The sequence below is a fragment of the Lissotriton vulgaris genome, chromosome 3_1 (genome assembly GCF_964263255.1).
Source record: "Lissotriton vulgaris chromosome 3_1, aLisVul1.2, whole genome shotgun sequence".
Lineage (NCBI taxonomy): Eukaryota > Metazoa > Chordata > Amphibia > Caudata > Salamandridae > Lissotriton > Lissotriton vulgaris.
In genome coordinates this window covers 311,983,741-311,998,604 of record NC_141689.1, presented here as the reverse complement: position 1 = coordinate 311,998,604, position 14,864 = coordinate 311,983,741, and positions in this window count along the sequence as shown.

The following is a 14,864-nucleotide window of genomic DNA, read 5'->3' as shown; positions in this document are numbered from 1 at the left end:
GATCCCAAGCCATCCGCGCTCGGAATTCCTCATCATACTGTGACCAGGCATAACCACTACCAGTAATCTGCGCCTTCCTGATCACGTCCATATACTTAAAAATGGCCACACAGCGCTCAGGGAACTTTTCACAGTACACGCTTGCATATATCAGAAATGCCGCTGTCCAGTTTTCAATCGTCAAAGGAACCTTGGGCGCTTAGCCAGCTCGTATTCCTCCTCTTTAGACCCCTCCTTGGAGCGAACCTCCCTATGTAAGAGGTTTAGTAGTTCTACGTACTCCCCCTTCCAAATCCTTTCCTTAGTTGCCAACATCAAATGAGCGCCCAAAGGTTTCGTAACGCCCATGTAAGGTAATTTCTTTATCTTAAGCTCCTTACTATGCGGGGGATCTTTACTTACCTCCATGGGCTCAGTACCAGTGCTAGAATCCACCTTTGAAACCAGACCCCCATCACTTGTACCCACCCCTTGATCTTTCACATAATGACCCTTGTGCAACTTAAGGTCCAGACCTTCAGAAACCGTTTCACCACCTGTCCCCACAGACACCATAGTAGGTTTGGCCCGTGGTACAGAACGCTCACCTGGTTTAAGTAAAGGAACTTGAGCCGGCCGCACTCTCCAGGCCAGATGCTCCACGTCGTCGAGCGTCCGAGGAACCCTCACCGAGGGGCCGCTCTCTCGAGTAGGTCTGGTAACAGCAGGTTTGGGACGCACCACCACAGGCGCCTGTAAAACAGTATCAGAAACGTGAAAAGCCCCCCCCTCCGTGCCCTCAGCACGTAATTCGCCCTCCTCAGGGCTGTCTTCACCATAATCCGATTCCTCCACTCCAGGAGGGGCAACCACCACTGACGTATTTCGAAAACCAAAATGGGCCTTACCCGCCCGAACTGAAACATGAGGCGGGGGAGCCGACTGAACCCGTCTGTACTCCCCCAAACGTTGACCACTTTTGGACACCTTGAATGACATGAAGACGTTGGGGCCAGCGAGGACGCGCCTGTCCTGCTTCTGCCAACCACGCTGAGAACCGGAGAAAAAGACGTCGGGCCAGCAAGGACGCGCTTGGTCTGATTCTGCCGACCCCGCTAAAATCCTGAGAAAAGGAAGTTGCGGCCAGCGAGGTCGCACCTGACCTGCTCCTGCTGACCGTGGCGAAATCCTGGGCCAAAGACGTTGGGGCCAACGAAGTCGCTCCGGACCTGCTTATGTTGACCGCGCCGGGATCCCTCGCCGGTACGGGGTATGTCACGCCAGGCTCCACCCTCCCTCCTCCTCGGTGCAACTGGGCCGCACTCCACCCTACCAAGTCTGCCGGTCCACGATTCTCCGCGACCTGTGAAGAAAAAGGCTGGACTGATGTGCCGGGGCCCTTCTTACGAAAACTTCCAAACATATCAATACCACTAGCCACACAAGACCCAGACTCCTGAAATTGCCCGCGACCAGCCTGCCCAGAAACAGACCCCGTAGGCCGACCGGACAAGACTTGCCGAGGAGGAGATGACTCCACGACTTCACCATCGCTACTCCAATCCAACAGGTCTTGAATGAACCTCGACGCAGGACCCGAAACTTGCCCGCCACGCTCCCCCTGCTGCGAATCCTGCATGGACCTTTCAACCCTCCCAGAAGGTCTACCCCCCACAGGCAAGCCCGGAAACTTCAAAGTACCTCCAAAACCACTCAAAATGTCAGTACCTTGAGTAGGAGGAACACCGCCCGCATCCAGAATTCCCTCTGCCCAGGAAGGAAAAACATCCAGACCCTCCCAAGACCTGGCACCTACCTGTTTACCGCCACTACCCTGCAAAGGCCCAAAAACATCAGCCCCAAGAACAGGTCCAAAACCCGTCTCACCTGACCCAGAAGAACACGGAGCAGCACCCGACCCGCCAATATCAGCCTCCAATCCACGCGAAACATCCCTCGCCCTTCTTTCGACCTGCGCCCACTCCCCCTCCCCCACAGAACCACTAAGAACAGAAAAAACCTCACCACGAGTCGAAACAGGAGGAGAAAACAACAAGGGACTAACGGGCGCCAAGTCACCCTCAGAAACTGCTACCGTATCATGCATGCCAACGCCCTCAAACAGGGGCGCACTAGAACCACGAGCTGGCGTAGAAAAACGGACTCCCTCAACTTCTTGACGTGAAGGCAAGAATTCGACCTCTCGACTAACACCATGTGTCCCCAATGCCGACTGGTCAGAAAATTGCCCATCCGCCCCTTCAGCCGTTAACATCAAGGCCCCATGCGCGTGGGGCGCCAGAAAGTCAACCTGCGCATGCGCGCCAACCACCGGCGCGCTTCCCGCCTGCTCAACGGTTGGGGGAAATGAAGCAGAGGCCGAGCGTTTCCTACCTCCTCGCTTACCGGCCCGCTTACCCCTCGCAGCGGGAACCGTAAGTGAACGCACCGGAGGCCCCACGGGGACAAGAGAAGCAGATGCCCCTCCCTCCCCCAACCCCGCTTGTCCAGACAAAAATGGCCCTGTTTGCAACGGTACTACAGTATCAGGTGCCGGTCTCCTAGAGCGCGGGCGACCCCTCTCACTTACCGCCTCACGGCGAGACCTCTTCGGGGTCAGACAAGCCGCGACTACCGCGGCCACACGAGCTGAGGACTGCCGCTGAGGACGCGGCGGCCCAGCCACATCCACCAAGACCAGGTCCAGACATCCCGCCTCGCTCAAAAGGCGGATTGCCTCCAGCACACGATAGTCTTCACCCGACATCTCGCAAAAGAACACTAAACTACACTCACAAGGAAAAATTTTATTAAGCTAATTGAGCTCCCGGCCACCAGGTCACCTAGCCTAAAATGGTGGCCGGGAGGAGGAGCCAACAGAATTTATAGTTGGGCTCCCTCAGTAGAAATTAGAAGAGCCCAAAACGAGCCCAAAACCAGCCCAAAAGAAGCCCAAAGAGAGCCTGCTCTAAACCCCCCCCCCCCCACTTGCCCCTCCCAAACAGCCCGGGGGGGACCTCCCTCCGGTCGGCTGCCCCCCCCCCCCAAAACCCCCTTCCATCCAGGCAGATCGCGCTCAGTGGGACCCATGCGCTGCGGTGAGCCGGCCAACTGAGCGTGCTTCAGGTGCAGAGCTGACGTGTGAGTACTGTGCTGAGGTTGCTGCCAGTAGGCATGGCCACTTACAGTCTGCTGTGATAGCAGCACGAAGCGTCAACCGCAGAAGGGGCGAGAGGAGCCAGCATGCTGCACAGGCAATGGCAGATCTCACAATGAGAATGAAAGGGATGCTGCCTCCTGGCGGCCGGTTATAATAAGGCAGGTGAAACCAACGGCTCTCACGGACAAATAAAGTGAACAAACAAAACAAATATACATGCAAAAGAAACATGAGAACAAAAGGCACAGAGAAACAAAGTGCAGGAACATAAAGCACACAGTGCATAGATTGCCATAAACGTATCCACTGCCCTGGGACCGGAATAAAGAGTGGGAATCACCCTGGGAACACTGCAAGAGTGGGAAAGTTTGGGTTGAGCTGCAGGGCAGACTGTGAAAGTTGCAATGCACTGCTATTTCCACAACGAGGGTCAAGCAATTTCGTGATGCAAGAGGAAACAATAGATCACCAACAATAGTGTGCCAACAAATGTGCCTGTTGGAAGAGGATGAGGAAGAAGAAATATTCACAGTCACTTTCACAGAACGAACAGACCAAAAGAAAAGGACCCCGCCGATGTGCAGAATAGACATTGTTGGAAATCAGGTAACAGCTCTTATAGACACAGGAGCATCTGTAAACCTACTTGAGGCAGAACAGTATAGCCAATTAGAGCCTCGCCCAAAACAGATGGCCGCCAAAGAAAAAATATTCACGTGTGGGGGCAATACACTCATTCCTCTGCAAGGGGTCATCGAAGTAGAGGTCACCCATGGTAAGATAACTTCTCAGACCAGATTCCATGTCAACCAGGACAGCTCAGGCATGCTGCTGGGGTGTCACACGGTTGAGGACTTGGGACTGGTGCTGTTTGCTTGGCAGGTCCACCAGTCACATGCTGAAGAAATCGTGACGGTATTCCCTGAGGGCTCGGATGTTTGAAGAATGTTAAGGTATAACGTCACATTGACAGATAGGTCAAATCTGTGGCCCTACCACACAGACAGGTACCTTTTTATCTGTGACCGCTGGTAGAGGCTGAGTTGGAGAAGGTGTAAAAGACGTAGGTAATTTAAAAAGTGTCTGGGCCTACCCCGTGAGTATCCCAATAGGGTGAAAGCAGCCTGGAGCAATCAGATTGTGTGTGGATATGCAGCTACCGAATAAACCAATATGCAGAGAAAGGCACATTACTCCCACGATTAACGACATTGTCACTGACATCCATGGGGCAAAATGGTTTTCAAAAGTGGATCTTGACTCTGGCTACCACCAGCTCAAGTTGGATGAATCAAGTCGATACATAACAACTTTATCGACACTTGTGGAGCTAAGACGTTTCAAGCGGCTTAGTTTTGGAGCATCCTCGGCGGCGGAGGTATTCCAGGATGCCATAAGAGAAACCCTGTCGGGACTGGTAGGAGTCATAAAGGTCAGTGATGACGTATGAATATTCTCACAAAATTTGGAGGAATACCATGTACTTTTAAGAGTGACCCTGCAGAGACTTTTTGAACAAGGACTGGCCGTACATAAAAACAAGTGCTCCTTCTACACCAATGAAGTGGAGTTCTTCTGGTACAAATTCTCTCAGGAGGGACTACTAGATAATCAGGCGAAAGTTGAGGCCATCAGGCCAGTCGCTATTCCCCAAAACCCCCCGGAGATGTGCAATTTTTTGGGATTGGTGAACTATTGTGGGAGGTTCATTGGAGAAGTGTGGCTCACTGGTTAGAAGCAGCAGACCCTGAAGTAGAGGTGGGCCCGGGACCAGGGTTCAATTCCTGACTGCGGACTCGATAATTCTCGCCTAGGTGCCTACGCTAACTATGGGTCCCACTCTGCAACTCTGGGCAATAGCTTGCTTAATCTCCACAACTGCCCTAGCAGCGCCAGGGATGCCTGGCTTCACCTTGGGGGTGCCCTCTCACAGGGAAAGCCAGGACGGGTTCCCCAGCGGTATACAGCGCCAGGACGCCACGTAACGAGGTAACAGTGCGCTTTACAAGTATACATACATTACATTACATTACATTACATTACATTACACATTTCGCATCTGCCAACCATATCTAAACCTCTGTGGACCCTCATAAAAAAAGACAACCCATATAACTGGTCAAGGGCAGCGTCTCAGGCATTTCAGGAGGTGAGAGGGACGCTGTTGAAAGGATCCACAGTAGTCTACTTCAGTCCGGGGATCCCCACAGAACTCATATTTGATGCTAGCCAATGTTGGGCTGGGGCTGTGCTACTGCAGAAAGACCTTAAAAGTGAACGGGTATCGATTGCTTATCCCAGCACCATCAGCAGCAGAGACAAGATATGCGCAAATCAAACGAGAGGCACTTGCCATCAGGTGGGCCTACCAACATTTCAACATATACCTGTGTGGGAACAAGTAACGAGTAGCAAGGAACAGTCCGCCCCAGATTGAACAGTGGGCGGTGCAGCGACAGCGGTATAACTTCAAAGTCATATACCTTCCAGGTATCAACAACCTGGCAGATTATCTGTTGCATCACCCTCTGGCTGCAGAACCCTAAACACAGCAAGAACTTGACAGAGGGTTGGAAGGTTTCGTGAGGTCAATCACTGAACTCTAATGTCCACGAGCGCTGTCGCTGGAAGAGCTAGTCAAAGTCACTAAAGAGGATGAGTGTCTCTGTAAAGTAAAAGAAGCTCTGAAGGAACGCCGCTGAAAGACCTTTCTGGACGGAGTAGATCGCATGACAGATGAGGAAAGAGAGGCCAGACCTAGCTTATAAAGGTGTAGGGATGAGCTCAGCGAAAGCATGGAAGGGCTAGTACTATGAGGTCAACATATTGTGATACCGGAGAGTCTATGGAGGACGACTGTCGAGCTCTCTCATCAGGGTCATCAGGGCCTAGCCAAAACAACAGCGAGGTTAAGGGCTATGATGTAGTTCCTGAGGAGATGTTCTCACCATACAACATCAAACACCTTATGAGGACAGAATGGTGGCCCCAAGTGCCAAAATATATATATATACAAAACACATTCATAATTAAATCATATGGTTCTCAAATTAACGCCAGTCAGTCCGTCAAGATGGGAGATCCTTCATGCAATCCATTGATACACAAGAGCCACCATATTGAATCCTCAAAAAACAAAATTCTTCATTTACAGAATTTCAGCCAAACCAACACGTTTTGTCCATTCCAGATGACTTCATCAAAACGTATTCATTAAATTATCTCCGACTTTCTTCTATGAAAACGATTGACCATTTCCAGAGAAGTAATACTACGTATACTGAGGGGATATATTCGATGGACACTTACTGTAGATTATTTCTCAAACGGTTGCCATTTTATGGTGTAGGAGGAAGTTTGAGATAATTTCATGAATATGTTTATCACTGATGAAGTCATCTTGAAGGGATGCAATGGGTTGGCTGGGCTGAAATTCAGTAACTGTGAAGAAAAAAAGGTTATTAATAATTCAACGTTTGGATTTTGTGTATCATTTGATTGAATAAAGGGTCTCACATCTTGATGGACTGACTGGTGTTGACTTAACAACCATATGATTTGATTAATAATGTGTTCTGTTGATATTTTGTAGCACCCCTGTGTTGGTTAAAATTGTTTCAAATATTGCATCATCCTATTTATGAGAAGAGTTGGAATGGAAAACATGAATAGGTATTGGTAAAGTTGTTTTTTTTTTTTATGTATTTTTATTTGCATTTCCAACACAAAACATAATAAGCATGTCACATTGAATCGTCCACCACATTCTACCCTACCACCACCCGCCACCCACCTCCTGCAGCATAGCACGAAACATAACAATGCATTGATATAGGAGTACCCATCATCCATGTAGGAAATTAACAGCATCCAAGTCCTCCCTCTATGCAATAGGGCTGCCATGCCAGAATAACCTTCTCTACCCCCTCAGAGCCCCCCATCCAGGCCATAATAACGTCGCCATTTCCCCCACACTTGGAGCTCTAAGGCCAGGGGCCAGCCACCTGTGCACAGTGATAGACGGGACCCACCTTCCCTACCGCGGAGTCCATGGGGTATATTGTTATGCCACTGTGTGCTGTCCTATTGCAGGTTGTGAGGAGGAAAGAGAGAACCATGGCTGTTTCTTCATGTGGTTTGAGAGATGCTGACTTGAATTACTCAGTAATTGAGAAGTAGTAATTAGCTGCAAAATGAGTGATTTAGAAGTTCCAATTTTTCTTTTGGGATGTGAAATTTAAGGTCAGAGTAAATGGCAAGTCGCTTTGTGAGATTTTTAGTTCCAAAGGTTTAAACAAAGTTCAGTGAGAATCAGAAAGTGGATAATTTCCCTTCAGCTATATTCCTTTAGTATTTCTTATATTCCTGGGGTTTGTAAAAGTACAGCTGGCTGTCATTCACATTTAGGGGACGATAGGAACCTTTGAAGTTCAAGAGCAGGAAGATGATGTCCAATAGGTTGGTGTGTGCTGTGATGAATGGGGATATAGGGGAAGTGGAATGGAGGAAGGAGGTACAGGGTGATCACGTTTAGTTTTGTGTGGATTGAATGCGTGCATTGGAGATGGTGGAGCCCGCGGTAAATGGTCTGACAATGACTGGAAGCCCTATGCATTGGTCCAGCATGAAGTCTTTGTGGGACATGATATGTTGCCCTGCAGTTATGGATTGATAGTCCCAACATGGCTATGCAGGAGGTTCACTGAACTCATACACATAGGACAGTTAGGGATTATAAAAACCAAAAACAAAAATGAATGGATTTTTAGTGGCCTGGCTTTGACCTACAAGAGAATTGAAACCGTGTGTTCCCTCTATGTATATAATAAACCAAGTAGAGCTTCCTTGGCAAGAGGAGGCTTTGGACATTATGAGGCCTAATAAAAGAGAGCACATCTCCCTATCTATGTTAGTGTTAACTGATTTTTATTCAAGGGGTCTGTTGTCCAATGTGTGGGAGATATTAGTAGAAAGAGTGTGATCAAATCCTTGAATTATGTTTTGGAAAGTGAAGATTTTCTTAAGCCTTTGTTGACAGATAATGAGATGCAGTGGTGCTCAGTTGAAATAGAAGACTCTTCATAGTTGTGGTATTGTGCATTCAAACTGTGCCAATGTCTACATGGTGACAAATGGTGTGGTGGAACGTTTCATTAAAGAGTGCGTTCAGGTGGCCAAAGCTGCAGGGTAAGACTGAACAAAGGAGATGTGTGAAATAGTTGTTGACGCTTTCCTGTTGGGGACGCTTTCCTGTTCGTGTGTGTGCTTGCCGCCTGTACCTGTTGGGATCGGCTTCAGCTCCTGTTCTTCGCCTGGGCATTGTTGTAGCCCCCACTCCTCGCGCTGCCTGGAGGCAGCGTTGATCTCTGTGGTGTTCTGTCACGGGGCGTGTGGGCTGCTCACAGGACGGGCATTCTAGCGCTGCAGGGACACACTCTCCCAGGAGTCCCTGCTCGGCCTTGACCACCTGGCCTGCGCACCTGTGAGCCCCGCCCCCGGACCGGTATTTCCTCTATTTCTGTCAGTCATTCTCCACGCTTCGCGGGACGCGCCGGGAGAAGCCCGGGCAAAGGGCGGGCCGTCTGTGGCCGTCCGGGGACGACCGAGGACGGGACGGGCCACCCCTCTTACGCCTTCATTCTCAAGGGGATGGTAGGATTACATCATTATGCCTACAAATTGTGACAAACCTATAACCGCGGGGGCAGCAAAGGTACATTGGAGAACTACTTCACCAGGGCCCCTGTGGATTAGGATAAGGATAATCTGTTGACTGAGCGTAGGATTGAACGTCGCCGCTCTATCAAGTTCCTGAAAAATAGACCATTTACTGATTTGGCACCTATATCTGTCCTGCCGGATACTGACACCGATACCTACAGTGAAGATCCACTGCCCTTGGACAAATTTCCCCTACTCCCCAGAGACACTCCACCGCTCCCTGGTACAGAAATCATCGGTCCTTCACCTAATGTGTTGTCTTCATGCGCTCCTTGCATAGGACCAGACGTTGAAAATGTGCCTTGTGCTCCAGCTGGGGAGTTGCCTAAAAGGAAGGGCAAGTTGCTACACATGACCATAGCTCCTGGCCCACCACCATCTAAAAGGAGAAGGGGGGGGGGGGGTGCACCTCAGAGGGGTAAGCTTAGCCATTCCGAGTTCGGTAAATCCCTGAAAAGTAAGACCACTGTTGGTACTATGACTAAGGCCCCAGCACCATCTGATATAGGGCCAGCGGCAATAGCACATCTAGACACAAATGTTATATTGCCTGATACCAACCTATTAAGTGAAGCTGGGGTAGTTTCCCCCCTTTGTCAAGAAGCCTTACCACTCTCTGGTACCCTGTGGGATTCCATAGATCAGCTATTTAGGTCCTTTATGCTTCCTATATTGGATATTCTAAAGAGGGTGGAACATCGACTTGGTAATTTAGAGGCATTGTATGTTGATAAAGTTGGGGTAGGGCCTTCTCCGAACATCCTAAGGCCCACCACTTCATCGACGATTCCACCTCAGACTCCAACTGCCCTTGCCTCTACTCTGGTTGCCTCTAAGGGTCCTAACAATGGCAATATTGGAGCCAACAAACCATCTGGCAATAACAAACAGAGAGCAGCAGTTGTTCTCAAGAGCTCCAGTAAGGATAATAATACAGCTAACAATCCCCCCAGCAATATCCAACGGAAAACTTCGGCATCCCAGCATGCCCAGGTGCCTGTGGCAACAGCGGCAAAATCTATAGCCCAGGCTGCTAGAAAACCACAGAAGGGAGGGGATAACCCCAGCGTCACGAACCAGCAATTGGGAAGGGGAAGGTTGAGCTTGCCTACTAATGATAAACTACAGGGCCATAATGTTGAATTACCCCCCGAGGCTGTGCCTTTCGTAGTCGTACTCACAGGAGTCCCTACTTTAGAGGCAGGTAAAAGGGAGGGGCATCCCCAGCTAAAAAACAAAATTCTCCACCGGCTAGGACAAAATAGACCACTCCCATACTACTTTAACGGAGAGATAGTCCATGTCAGGCGCCTCCCTTGGTTGGGCAGCAGGGAAAAAAACCTCAAGGGTGATATTGTAGTAATAAACTTTAGGGACCCAGAGGCAGTCAGATGTATACTAACAGGGTCCTCGGGGAACTAGAACACTGCCATAGTCCCACACGATCTAACATATTTTTATCCAAGATCGCTTGTGACTCCTCCTTTTTTCCCCGTAGGGCTTGTTGATCCTCACCGCAATAAGAATGCATACATGCCACCCCATAACAGATACACGGGTCATCCGCCTAGGCCCTTGCCTACTGGGAACACATCGGGTTGGAATACAGTCCCTGTTGGTGGCCACAGCATGCTTCCAGGGGGGTCGGACCATTTGTATGGGAACAGGAGTATGGAGCACTTGATCCCTTTTACCCCGTTGGAAATTTCTAACAGATATGGTGTTCTTTCCTGTTTCGATGGCTGTGATTGACTTCCCGTTTCCACCACCCCTCCCTTAACTAGTTCAAAGGTGGGTAAAGGGGAGCTAGCTTGGGTGGACGCCCAGAGTGGGACTAGGTTGATGTCTATATTCCCCCAATCTACCACTGCTCTTTCTATATCCCAAATGGGCAAATCCCCCTCATTGAGCCATGACTCATTTAAGGGACAAATGTGCCCTGATTTAGGCGACCCAATCGTAGGAACTGCTACATCTTCCAACCAGTCAATTGAGCCACCTAGCCGACACAGCAGACATTTAGCGGCCCTATCATGGAATGTGGCGGGTTTGGCTACAAAATTAGACAGCACTGATTGATATGATTTTGTGGATACTCATGGAATCTGTATATTTCAGGAAACATGGGCTACGACCGCCCTCCATAGAAAGGGGTATGTTACCTACACTGAACTCGCCATAAAGGGTGCTAGAGGCAGGCCATCTGGTGGCCTGACTATATGGGTGGGTGTCCATCTTGGGTTTTCTGTTAAAAGGATTAGCACTAATAGCCGTGACTTATTATGCATTCTCTTAGCTCGCCCAAAAACACCTAAATTGGCAATTATTAACATTTACTCACGTCCTGTCAGTGTGGGAGGGACCTCACAGACTCTAGAGGCCTTAACTAATTTATTGAATAGTCTCCCTAGCGAGACTAAGGTGTTAATAGGGGGAGACTTTAACTGCCACTATGAACCACTTGGGGGGGCCATTTAGATATCATTAGACGAGGATGACGTCTGCCAGATTCCATTCCCTAATGTCTACCAAACTAAATCCTGGTCACCTATGGTCATGCAGCTCACATCCTTAATGTATACACATTCACTTAGAGCATGCAACGGTCGCTTTCCAGGGGATAACCCAGGAAAGTGTACTTATAATGGAATGGGCCATTCGTCAATAATTGACTATTTTATGGCTAGCTTGTCTTTATGGCCAATGATTTGTAACTTCCAGGTACATGATCGCTCGGAAAGTGATCACAACCCTTTGGTAGTAGAGTTGAATCTGCCACAGCCTGAGGCGATGCCACAAGAGGCTGACGCTGTATCAAGTAATATTCGAATTATACAGGGTGGGAAAAGAATCCGTTGGGCCACTATTAAGTCCTCACCAGAAAATCTGGCTTTCCTGTACAATAGTGTAATTCCCCAGCTAGAGCAGGTGCTAGCATTGAATGAGAGTGCCTCAAATTTTGCAGCAGGTGCAAAGGCTGTAGAAATCCATAAAGAATTAATGAAGGCCCTGGCAGGCAGTTTTTACAAATCCTCCAACCAGAGCCAACGGCAGCCACGGGACTTTAATCCCTGGTATAACCAGTCATGTAGGAGGGCAAAAACTGTTTTAGTATCTGTTCTTAAAACAGGCAGTATGACTTCCATTATGACTGCAAGGAAGGCTTATAAGGATCTCCTGTTCCATGCAAAATCTGAATGGGAAACAGAGAGAGGGCAGGCAATCAAACAGGCACTGATCTGGTTCACACCGGGAAGGCAGAGGGCAAGTCTAAGATCGACCCTAACATCGCTGAGGAAGTTTGGTGTGCTTACTTCAAAGATCTTTACTCTAGTCCTGCTTCCCTAACTCTTGAGCTACCAAGTTCTCCTCTGTGGTTGGATCCTAGCTGGTGCCCTCCTCTATTTACTTTGTCGGAAGTGACACTAGCGGTATTAGCACTGAAACCTAATAAGGCCCCGAGGCTGGACAGGATTCCTGGTGATCTTTATAGAGATGAGTTGAAGATATGGGTCCCCTACTTGACTGTCCTATTTAATGCCATTTTGGACGGACAAGAACTCCCTAGCACCTGGCTGGGGGCCGAAATCATCCCGGTTTATAAAAAGGGCTCCCCGCTGGTACCATCAAACTACAGGCCAATTAGCCTTATTGATGTCACACAAAAAAATTATGCCAGACTCCTTTTACAATGCCTGCAGGATTGGATTACAGAGAATAATATTCTCTCCCACCTGCAAGCAGGGTTCAGAGCCAAAACATCGACCATCGACCAATTACTACGGCTCCAGGTACTTTATTGGAAGCATGTGGTCTTGGATGGGGGTAGCCTGTATCTAACATTTGTGGACCTCAAATCCGCCTTTGATATGGTGGATAGGAACTAATTGTGGAGTATACTAATCAACATGGGGATCCCTCATTACCTGTGCCATCAACTTAAAAGACTCCATGAAGGAACCTTCGCGAAGGTACGCTTTGGTAAATCTGGCCAGCTGTCTAGGGCATTTCCAATCAAGAAAGGGGTTAGGCAGGGGTGTGTACTTGCCCCCACAATATTTTCCCTCTTTCTAAATGGCCTTATAGAAGATCTGACCAGCGCAAAATATATTGATGCCCCTAATTTAGCTGGCGCTAAATTCCCTGCACTAATGTTTGCGGACGACACCCTGCTGCTTTCAAAAACACCAATGGGGATGCAGCGGGTGTTAGACCAATTTACCGAATTCTGTAAGAAAAGGAACCTGGTGATCAACATAGATAAAACAAAGTACATGGTGTTTAACGCCAGCACAATTAATTGACCCCACCCGAAAATGGATGGACGACCCCTGGAAAGGGTAAATAACTTTGTCTACCTAGGTTTGACACTGAACGACAAAATGGGGTGGGACACTCAAATGTCTAAGGCTAATCTAGGGCTGTCACAGGCCGCGGGGGGAATCTTAAAAGTGCAGAAAACTTGTGTGCATAAACTAGTGAGTGCTCCGCTAGAAATATACAAAGTTCAAGCCAGATCTTCCACCCTCTACGGGGCGGAACTTTGGGGGAACCGACCAGTAAATGAGATCGGTGTTACCGAGAATAACTTTATTAGGCAGCTGCTCACTCTACCAAAAAGCACACCGCTAATACCATTAAGGCTGGATCTAAATTTGAGGCCAATTGCAGAAGTAATTGCCTCTCGCCCGCTCCTTTATTGGCGAAGATTGTGGAGTGTCCGGAGCTTGAGAGCTATAGAGAAGAATTGAAGACCGTAATGGCCTGTCAGGGTGCAGGTAGGATACAGTGGCTATTATTTATAAGGGGGTTAGCGACCAAGATTGGACTGGAGAACCTGTGGTCCAATCCTGAGGCTGCATGCCAAGTTATCTCGAGACAAACCCTGGCTGAGACCATAAAACATCATAATCTACAGGAAGCTCTTTAATCAGCCAGGCCCTCCAGTCTCACCAATAGCTTTTTAGATCACAAGAATGTTTACAGCTTTGAGAAGGAACTAGATATGATTGAACCGGTTCTAGCAAAGAAGTTGTATCTACAGTTTAGATATGGCACACTGCCCCTGCATTCATATACAGACAAATGGAAAGAGGGCCCAGCTCGCCCCTGCCCAGGATGTGAAAAGTCTAATGAGACCATAATGCATGTAATCTTGTTCTGTCCTGCCTATAGCAACAGCAGAAAGAAATGGATTATACAGCTATGTCTGAACCTGGGAGTTAGGAATTATCTAGAGTTTTTTGGAATTTTAAAATCCGATACTAATGCACTAATAGTTACAGCCGTCGCCAAGTTTCTGTTCTCTATGTGGCTAATAAGACGGAGAATGCTTTGGAAGTAACAAAGTTCCTGGGCTGTTGTTGGATAACACATCCAGGAAGACTTTGGGCTTCTGCTGTATTGTAACTTTTTAAATTTGTTAATACATAACTTATTGTCTTAAGAATTTTAATGGGACTCCGCCACCAAATGGAAATTTGTAGACTATGTATATTAACTGGGATGTAACATGTGTATTTATTCAATGTCTAAAATATGTTCTGTACTTTTATGGTTCATAAACAAACCGAAATAAAGTTTTTTGAATGAAAAAAATGAAATAGTTGTGGCATACCAGCTCACTTCCCAACAGACTTTGGCCAAACCACATTTTGAGTTGTTCAGGAGAAAGATACCCAACAGCATATTGTTTTCAGCAAGGATGAGTTGGACAAAGGGATGTGTGATGTGAACGATGAGGGATGGGATGGAGAAGGAAATGGTTGAATAGTTGTATGATGAAAGGGATAGTGTGAAGAAGAGTTCTGTAAGTGTAGAATATATGTTAAAAGTAAAAGCATCCACTGGGGTTATGTGAGGCTCATGCTCAAATTGTTCCATGCCATCAAAATATCTGATGGAGGAATATGGAATTGAGCTGTCTTTATGGTTTGAAGAAAGAATTGTGTGTACTGGATAAAGACATTAAGGTACCTGTGTCAGGAAAAGTTACTAAGATTAA